This window comes from Physella acuta, unplaced genomic scaffold (assembly GCF_028476545.2).
Source record: "Physella acuta isolate Inbredline_101_S28 unplaced genomic scaffold, ASM2847654v3 ptg000442l, whole genome shotgun sequence".
Taxonomy (NCBI): Eukaryota; Metazoa; Mollusca; class Gastropoda; family Physidae; genus Physella; species Physella acuta.
The window spans coordinates 403,133-412,441 of NW_026731961.1; the positions used below are offsets into that span (position 1 = coordinate 403,133).

At 36.2% G+C, this 9,309-nt stretch overlaps 1 non-coding gene across 1 annotated transcript; it reads left to right on the forward strand.

Moving 5' to 3' along the window:
- The first annotated feature begins 9,031 nt into the window (after window positions 1-9,031).
- Trnat-ugu (transfer RNA threonine (anticodon UGU)) lies at window positions 9,032-9,104 on the forward strand. The gene has a single exon. It is a non-coding gene; the product is annotated as a tRNA-Thr (tRNA).
- The last annotated feature ends 205 nt before the right edge of the window (window positions 9,105-9,309 follow it).

The following is a 9,309-nucleotide window of genomic DNA, read 5'->3' on the forward strand; positions in this document are numbered from 1 at the left end:
AAAAACCTGTTAAGAGGTAATCCATTTATGACTTCACACCGAGGGGCGAGAGATGGTCCAAATAAAATCGATTTTTGAGGACGCCTGTGGAATGGGTAAAGGAGAGGGGGTGGGATTCAGGTCCACATGTTTAATTTAACATGCATTTAACAAACATCCCCCCTCACCCCACGACATTAACCCCAGGAGCTATTGTCTATATACTGTATATAAAAATAAAAGTCGATTGCGGAATGACACCGGGCGGCTACGTTCATTTTAAACAGCGCGATAGATTATGAAGACTATGAATACAATGTGTTGCTATAGTCGCTCATTTAATCGAATCAGGCGCGTCCTCCGGCGTCTCTGCAGGGTACGGTTTGGCGCCCAGGACTATCCCGCGAGCACTATATGCCTACTTTAGTTTAAGGAGCACCCTACAATAATATCGTTCATTACCGAGTGTTGCAGACTAATATTTTTATGAGTTTTAAAATAAAGAAAATATAATTAATTATTATTTGTTGTGCATGGAGCTGAAGAGCCGCAACTTGACATCAGAAGAGCCGCATGCGGCTTACGAGCCGCAGGTTGCCGACCCCTGCCATACACCAACACACGTGCGTATACAGACCACTTAAAACACTGAACACGTTTTTCAGGCCGTAGAAAACCTTTAGCTTATCTTAATCCACACCGGCTACCCTATTTTATATCATATCTGAAACAATATTTAGTTTTTACACGTTTAGAAAATCAACAGATCTGTACCAGCGGTCATACCATTGAGTAAACTTAGACACAATACAAAGCCACCCCGACAGTTAAAAACACTAACACAATGGGCCATCATGTCGAGTCAGACATGTCAAGTGGCCAGGGTATTGTCAACCTAATATCATGATTTCAAAGCGTGGTAAAAATAACTATTAAGGCCTTATTGAAAACACACAGTTTGTTAGGGAGAGTGATTCAGCTATGGCTAGCCCATGGTTGAAATTATTCAGTCAAATACAATATATCGGGTAAATTGTCTATTAATGATATGTGCCTTGCGTCATCACAGTCCTTAAGTGTATAATATTTCGTTGGGTATGATAACGGATGTGGTTCGATATATAGTCGAGATTTCGTTAATTATACGATTTGTCTTTTTTTAAACTTATTTTTCTTACATTATGTATCGTTTACTGTCCACTTTGAAATTTTAGCAAAATTAGTAATAATTATTATTATTACTTTAAAACAAGTGAACTCTATTTCACTTGCTCCGTAGACCGTCTGATTTGAAAGGTAACTTTTTTTTACCTCTTTGGCGCTTATAGCGAAGAGGGATGACACCAAAATAAAAGTGTAAAATTGTAAGAGGGCGGAGGGGTGACACCTTTAGTTACCAAACAGGGTGTCAAGCGAACACGTTTCGCCAATGACTAAATCAAATTATATTGATGTATGCAGACAACCCTAAGTTACAGAACAACCTTTGCATTTTAGTGCACGGGCCCACTTATAAAGAACTGTAAAATCATTAGATGTCATGTAAAGTATGCTAATATATACATTTTGCCATGGAGTGAAAATTGATGACCAAGAACAGTCAGATTTACAATAAGAACATATTACTCATACAAAAGTGCATTGTTACTCAAAAAAGTGCATTACGCTTCTGGTAAAACTATTGAAACTAGTTGGAAAAACCAAAATTTGACTTTGAACATCATACAATTTTTGAGTCTTGATCTGGTTGATCGTATTTTGTTCTATCTCAAAAGTGAAAAAAAAAAATCGGGCTTCTATTGCTACACCAAGTCATAAAAATAGCTTTAGTTCATATGTAACATTATTTATTTTTAAAAAATGCAGTTTTTGGCCCATATCTCGGCAACCAGACCACTTAGCGACTTGAAACATTTACCAATCGATTCCTGCCATAATTTAGAACAACATTGCCGAAGAAAGTTTTAAAAAATATCCTTTTGTTCGGTCACACAAAATTAATTAAGAATTTTTAAAATGAGCATCGTGTAGGCCTAGGATGATATTTTTAATTTAAACTGAGCATTGTGTAGGTTTTTAGCGCAAAACGCTGAGGTTCGAAAGTATTTTACCATAGCGAATGAGCGGACGGAGGTTCGAAAGGATTTTTACGTAGGTCTGTGAATTCTAAAAAAATTAATTAAGGAGATTGCGCTTAAATTGTCACTAGACTTTTTATTAACTTATTTTTAAAAATACAGATGTTTCGCACAAAACATATTATAATATTTTAGTAGCTCTGCTAAAATAATAAAATTAGTATTCCAATAAAATAACTATACTCATTGAATATTTACATTAGTTACATCAATGGGGGCATTGACCATTCATGCCGTTTGAAAGTGTGTTTAAATATGGCTCATAACTTCATTTTTTAAGTTTCAAGTACGACTCTAGATTTTTATTTGTTAGTTGGCTTTTTACTTAACTTTTTATTATATTAATGTAAGAGAACTCTTGCTTGCACGGATATGTTGACCTAAAGATCGTCAGCACTCCAGATGTGAACTTCTCCACGTTACTGTACCATCCTGCAAGACTATTCCATGCGTCACATATGAGTGCCTCAACTTTACAGCTATCCAGTTGTGCAGCGTAACTTTCATGTTTTACTTGACCTTGAAATATTTTTACTTACTCTTGAGTTCTGTGAATTTTCCTACCAACAAATGAGTCGTTTTCAAATCAAGCAATTGCATTTAAAGCAAAACAGCATCAATTCCAAATAGCTCAAAGTTATTAATCTCATTTGTTTTTGTGTTGAGAGAGTCTACTATGAACGTCAGAGTACTTAAATTTATTATGAATTGCTCAAATCTCTCAGTGAATCCATCCCTCGTATTGTTTGTTGTAATGCCAGAGGCGTAGAGAGGAGGGGGGGGGGGGGCGGGGCGGGGGACATATGTCCCAGGGCGCCGACCTTAGGGGGCGCCAAAATGGGTTGGAAACAAATTGAAAGTTTGAAGGAGAAAGGGGTGCAAATCGAAAGTTTGAGGGGGGGGGGGGGGGTGCAAATGGAAAGTTTGAGGGGGAGGGGGTGCAAATTGAAAGTTTGTCTCCGGGCGCCGGGAAGGGTCATGCTAATAGTTGCATTGGTTACATGATTTTGTTTTCGGATTGTTCGAAATCAAGTAATTTACCGCTCTCCATGTCTTCAACAAAAAAAAAAAGTAATTTATTTACGAAACATCCGCTTCTCAAGGCATGCATGGGCTGGGTTTTCATTTCCTTGCAGGTTTATATTTAGCTCATTTAGTTTCTGTGAGATATCCACCATAACGTTGAATGTTTCAATTCGGGATGAACAATTTAATAGGGGGTACATTGAAAATAGGGTGTACCTAAGTATTCTAATAGAATAGCGAGTGTTTATTGTTTATGTTTATTATTATATAATGTATTACCAAGTGTTGCAGAACAATATTTTGATGAGTTTTGAAAATAACATAAAATAATTATTAATATTTGTGCATGAAGCCGAAGAGCCGCAACTTGACATCAAAAGAGCCGCATGCGGCTCACGAGCCGCAGGTTGCCGACCCCTGGATTACTCTCTTGTTCATCAGTGGATACAATGTGCGTGCTGTTAATACCTCCTTAACTATTTTTATTAAGAAAAAGCCTACTTAAGAGCCATCTTAGTGAGGATATTCCGTCAGACACTCAAACTCCCAATAACGTCGACTAACCATATTCAACGTTTAACTCGACTACTCGATATTAAAAAAAATAATTCAAAAAGTACTCAAAAACACTTTTGAAGTAATGTATACTATGCACCAGATACACTCAGCTCACGATTACTCGTATCTCGATTACTACAATAAAACGAATGACATCTAAGATATACGATTAACTCGATACTCTCAACTTACGATTACACTACCCTCTATTACCCAAGACTAGTCAACGTTTCAACACTACAATACCACCTCACCTCTTCAAGTGCTACTTCCAACGAACAAAGTCTCACCGTAGCATGTCACTACAAAACTGCAGCCAATCACTCTCCGATACCTTATCACCAAACTCGTTACGCCATAACTACGACACCACCTCCTTATTACATCGTTGTTGTGATACCTTATCACCAAACTCGTTACACCATAACTACGACACCACCTCCGTATTACATCGTTGTTGTGATACCTTATCACCAAACTCGTTACACCATAGCTACGACACCACCTCCGTATTACATCGTTGTTGTGATACCTTATCACCAAACTCGTTACACCATAACTACGACACCACCTCCGTATTACATCGTTGTTGTGGACTGTCTGGTGTAACGCCAGAGAGCCAACAGCGGACTTTAAGAGTGGGCAGATAAATATCTTTATGAGATCATAAGCTACTGATTAGGTTTTAACAGTGGCGGAACTAGAAAACAAGTTAATAAATGTCTAGTGACAATTTAAGCGCAATTTCCTTATGTTATCCATAACAATTTTAAATCGAGATAAATCAGATATTCAGCAACGGTGCCCAAATATTAAAACGTTTATATCAGTATTTGACTTCTCTCTCTCTCTCTCTCTCTCTCTCTCTCTCTCTCTCTCTATTGCCGCGCGCAGTGACGCGAACGACCCCACGTCGCGACAGGCTAGCCTCCCGTATCAAACGAAAAAAAAATCCTTTCGAACCTCCGCTCATTCGCTATGGTAAAATCCTTTCGAACCTCAGCGCTTTGCGCTAAATCACCATAGGCCTACACGATGCTAAGTTTAAAAATTCTTAATTAATTTTTTGTGGCCGAACGAAAGGATATTAACAATATTGTTTTAAATTATGGCAGGAATCGATTGGTAAATGTTTCAAGTCGCTAAGTGGTCTGGTTGCCGAGATATGGGCCAAAAACTGCATTTTTTCGAGGTTTTTTGGCTTTTCGGGAAAATCCATGAAAGAAACCCGGAATTTTTATGGCCTATGTTCATCACGACTTAAAGCTGCGGACACACATTCATTCATCCATCCAGAAATGACGGGTTAATAAACGCAATTCTCCAGAATGGAAATTGCGCTAAAAACGATGCATAACTACACGAAAATCCTTTTATTAAATCTATATCTCTTACAGAAGGGACATAATTTTATAATGCAAGGAAAATAACTTAATAAAATAGCTAAATTAAATACGAATCGAACAACTTGTAACAAAATACACCATCTCTACTTATTGTTTTACCTATAAAATGTATGCAATTGTACAGTATGCACAAAATTGTGTACACTTTTTCGATAATAATAAAATACAACTAGTACCATATTTTCACTTACAATAGAGACACATTAGCTTTATTTTAAGAATCATTCTTTAAGTAGTCTTAAAATTTGCTTAACCAAACTGTGCTGTAGCTCGTTTCTGCAATGTCTGGATCCCTGACAAAAGGGACAAATCTGAGCTGATCTCAGCCGTGCTGTCGGCAAACCACTAATATCACATTCCAATATTTTGGTATTTCATAAGGATTAGGTAAATACATTTCGTTTTTGTTTTGAAATAAATAATGTTACATATGAACTAATCACTGCACTCCATTACTTATGTCCGTATTGTTCATGTTGAACCCTCGTGTTATATGTTACCTGTCCGTATTGTTCATGTTCAACCCTCGTGTTATGTGTTACCTGTCCGTATTGTTCATGTTGAACCCATGTTGCCATACAATCATACATGTCTCTATGTTACGAGATAACTAACAGTTACATTTAAAGACCACTGTACAAGCCGACGTCTTCAACTGGTAATGTAACTCTATAATATTCTCTCTCCCTGCTTGTTGTAAATGTATATAAATATACGAGCCGGCCCGCGGCATAACATACGCCGCTATTTAGTTGTTTCTAATTTTCAATAATTCATAATTTGTGAATTCGACAGTACCAACGCTGACACTGAAAATATTTCTTTAAAACACTATAAGTAGCTCGTTAAGGACCATAACCCCCCCCCCCTTCCTCCCCCCCCCCCTCCTCCCCCCCCCCTCTACGTTTAAAATCGTTGGCTCTGCTTGTAAACATTTAGAGTGAACACAGCTCACTAAAACCATGTAGGGGTGGGGAGGTAGGGAGAGCGTTTGCAGCTTGTTTTCTAACGGCTCGAAGAAGAGAATTATATATATAGATATATATATACATACATATATATATATATATATATATATATATATATATATATATATATATATATATATATATATATATATATATAATATATCTATTACGTAAGCAATGTTTACGCATGTAAATATCGCAAGTCTACTCCCTCCCCCCATTTCGGGAGTTTTTACTGTTAGTTGAATACATTTTTGAATTTCAACTAAAATAGTGGTGTGTTTCAGTGGCGGAACTAGAAAAAACGGGCCACCCCGTTTATATATATATATATATATATATATATATATACAAACATTGGATACTCGTTTCTGCCCTAATCAGGTTTTGAGTATAATGTCTTTTTTTTCTCAATTTAAACTAATAACAACATGTCTTGTGTGTGAGTGCATTAGTCTGTTTTGAATTTTTTTTTTTTTTAAAGTTAGACTCCAGAACTAGTTTCTTTTTCTAGAACTATTCAATATGTTTGATGTAATACTGGCAACCCATGAGTACTTAGTCGGTCAAAGGAATATAAAACGTGAAAGCTTTGTATATGTAATGGTTTCTCGTGTTATGTTTATTTTTTCTTTCATTTGTATTTATATTATTTGTTTTAAATATATTTCCTTGTTGTGCTATCTCATTCTTTAGTATGAATGTGTTTAAAAATAATAATAAAGAGAAGTAATTGCTTTTTAATTTGTTTAGTACAAATATATTAAAAGGAGCTAACGAGCACCCCTATGTAACTATTTAGAAAAGGGAAATAAGTCATGGAAGTGTTTTGAACGTTTGCCTACCTTACACACTACATCTCAGGCATATATATTTTTTTACGCAACAGCATGTATTAGCTACTGTATAACATCACTACTGTAGTAGATATGTTTGTTATTTACACAAGCTTTTACCGTCAAGTCAAAAATGCAAGAACATTATTTTTTAAAACTATAAACAATGTATTATGGTCGGCAATGGGCCCCTAAATGGCGTGCCCCCCCCCCTTCCCCCGCATTGCGGGGTCTGGCAGCACTGTAGTTCCGCCCCTGGTGTGTTTATGTTTTTTTTTTGTAATTCTTTTGTTTTAGTGCGATCCACCCCACTCCACATTCAAACGTGTAACGCTACAACGTCTGGTCAAATTTAATTTAAAACCCAAAATCCTAAAGACAATAAAATATTCGTTTGTGAACTGTATATTTTTTTCACAATTGTAAGAAAAATTTGGTTAAAGTAAATTATACCTGTTTTTTTTTAATATAAAGCCATTATTCTTCAAAAAGGGAGGATACTAACTAAAACACAGTTCAGACATCTTTTGAAAAGTAGTAATTTAATACGATGTGAGTTTTTATGTTTCACAATTTTAATTTACATAATTTTATATAATCACAGGGGGAGGCGTGGTGGGTCGGATCATGGTTGTTAAAATTCGAAAATAAAAAGACTCGAGTTGAAACCCCCTGGCAGATAAGGCTCGATTCCTTCCAACACTGAAAATTAAGAATGAAGAAGAAGATATAAATCACATTATCGGACAGTAATATCGTACAGCAATATCGATTTTTTCAACCTTTATATTTTATATTGCTTTCAATCAAAATAACCATTTACTTTATCAAAAAAAAATTATTTAAGTAAGAAAAAACGATGCATAACTTCACAATTAAATGCAAGGGAAATAACTTAATATAACAGCTCAAACAAATACAAATCGAACAACTCATAACAAAATACACAATCTCCATTACTGTTTTACTTATAAAATTTATGCAGTTGTTCAGTAGGCAAATAATTGTGTACTAGTTATAGATACAAAGAAAATACAACTAATACCATATTTTCACATAGAAATGAGACACAGTAGCTTTATTTTAAGATATTTTATTTAATTAGTGTTAAAATTTGCTTTAGCCTCGTGTGTCATTGCAAATTTTAGCTATTTCTGGATCCCTAAAAAAGGGGCGAAAGTAATATGATGAGTGTATGTCAGGGGTAAGGGTTATTCAACATCATGGTGGATATCATTTGCTGGAAAAGTGGATTGTTTCTAAAAACAATTATTTGATTTGTTGAAGATACGGACAAATCTGAATAAAATATCGTAAAGAAACTAATGTTACGTTAAACATGAATCACTTCACGTAGTCTATAGTATTAGAACTACATTAAAACAACTCAAACCACCATGGGCACACCGTCAGCAACAGTCAAGAGTAAGAACGAGGACAGCCCCACCACAGAAAAATACAACCATAAGTTGTCAAAACTAACGACACAGAAGACAGCACTACAGCAACAACCACACCCTTAAACCAGTCGACCTCAGCAGAAACACCAACCAGAGAAGAAACAATATATATTTATATGAGATAGGTATTGATGAAATAAGATGAAATACATCATTATAATGTGTGTTTAATCAGGCTATTTTGATCGAATGAATGTTGGTGCGAGAGATACAACGAATGAATGTTTGATGACGCGGATGAAAGAGAGTGAAGTTTTGGGATACGAACGGGATGTTATGGTAAGCAAGCTAGGCAGTTCGGACTAGTGAGTGTAAGAGATGCTCCGTGTAATGCCGATATCAAGGATAGTTTTATGCTTATTTAAACGAGAATAGTAGTTGAATAAATATTGAACAAAAAAATGACACACCATGACACACATAGGTCACCAGTCACAGGTTTATGTACAACAGGAGACGAGTGGACAATACAGTGACTAGGATGTTTACAAAGACTGACGTGTACAGTGATATAGGGGATCAATCCACACAAATGTTGAAATTTAGACCCTCGAGACCCACCTTTATGATCCCACTTTGTCCCCTCGGCAGGCTTTAATCATCGGATTTTGAACACAAGAACGGACGATTTAAAGTTAGTATAAATATCCGCAATCGCCAGCCTCCATAGCTCAGTGGCTAGTGCACTGGTCTTGTAAACCAGGGGTCGTGAGTTCAATCCTTACTGGGGGCTGTGTATCTTTGAAGCGATCCGCTGCTCGAACATAAAAAAAAATATTCTGCTAGTGACCACATAGTCTACGCGCTCATTGTTTACATTTGGGAATATTTATAATAGGAAGCGATTAAGTGGGGGCGTATGGTGAACCTGGTTATCGGGGCTGTAGCCTGAAATGTTGGTTTTATATCAAGACAGTAAATACAAATGATACGTAGAT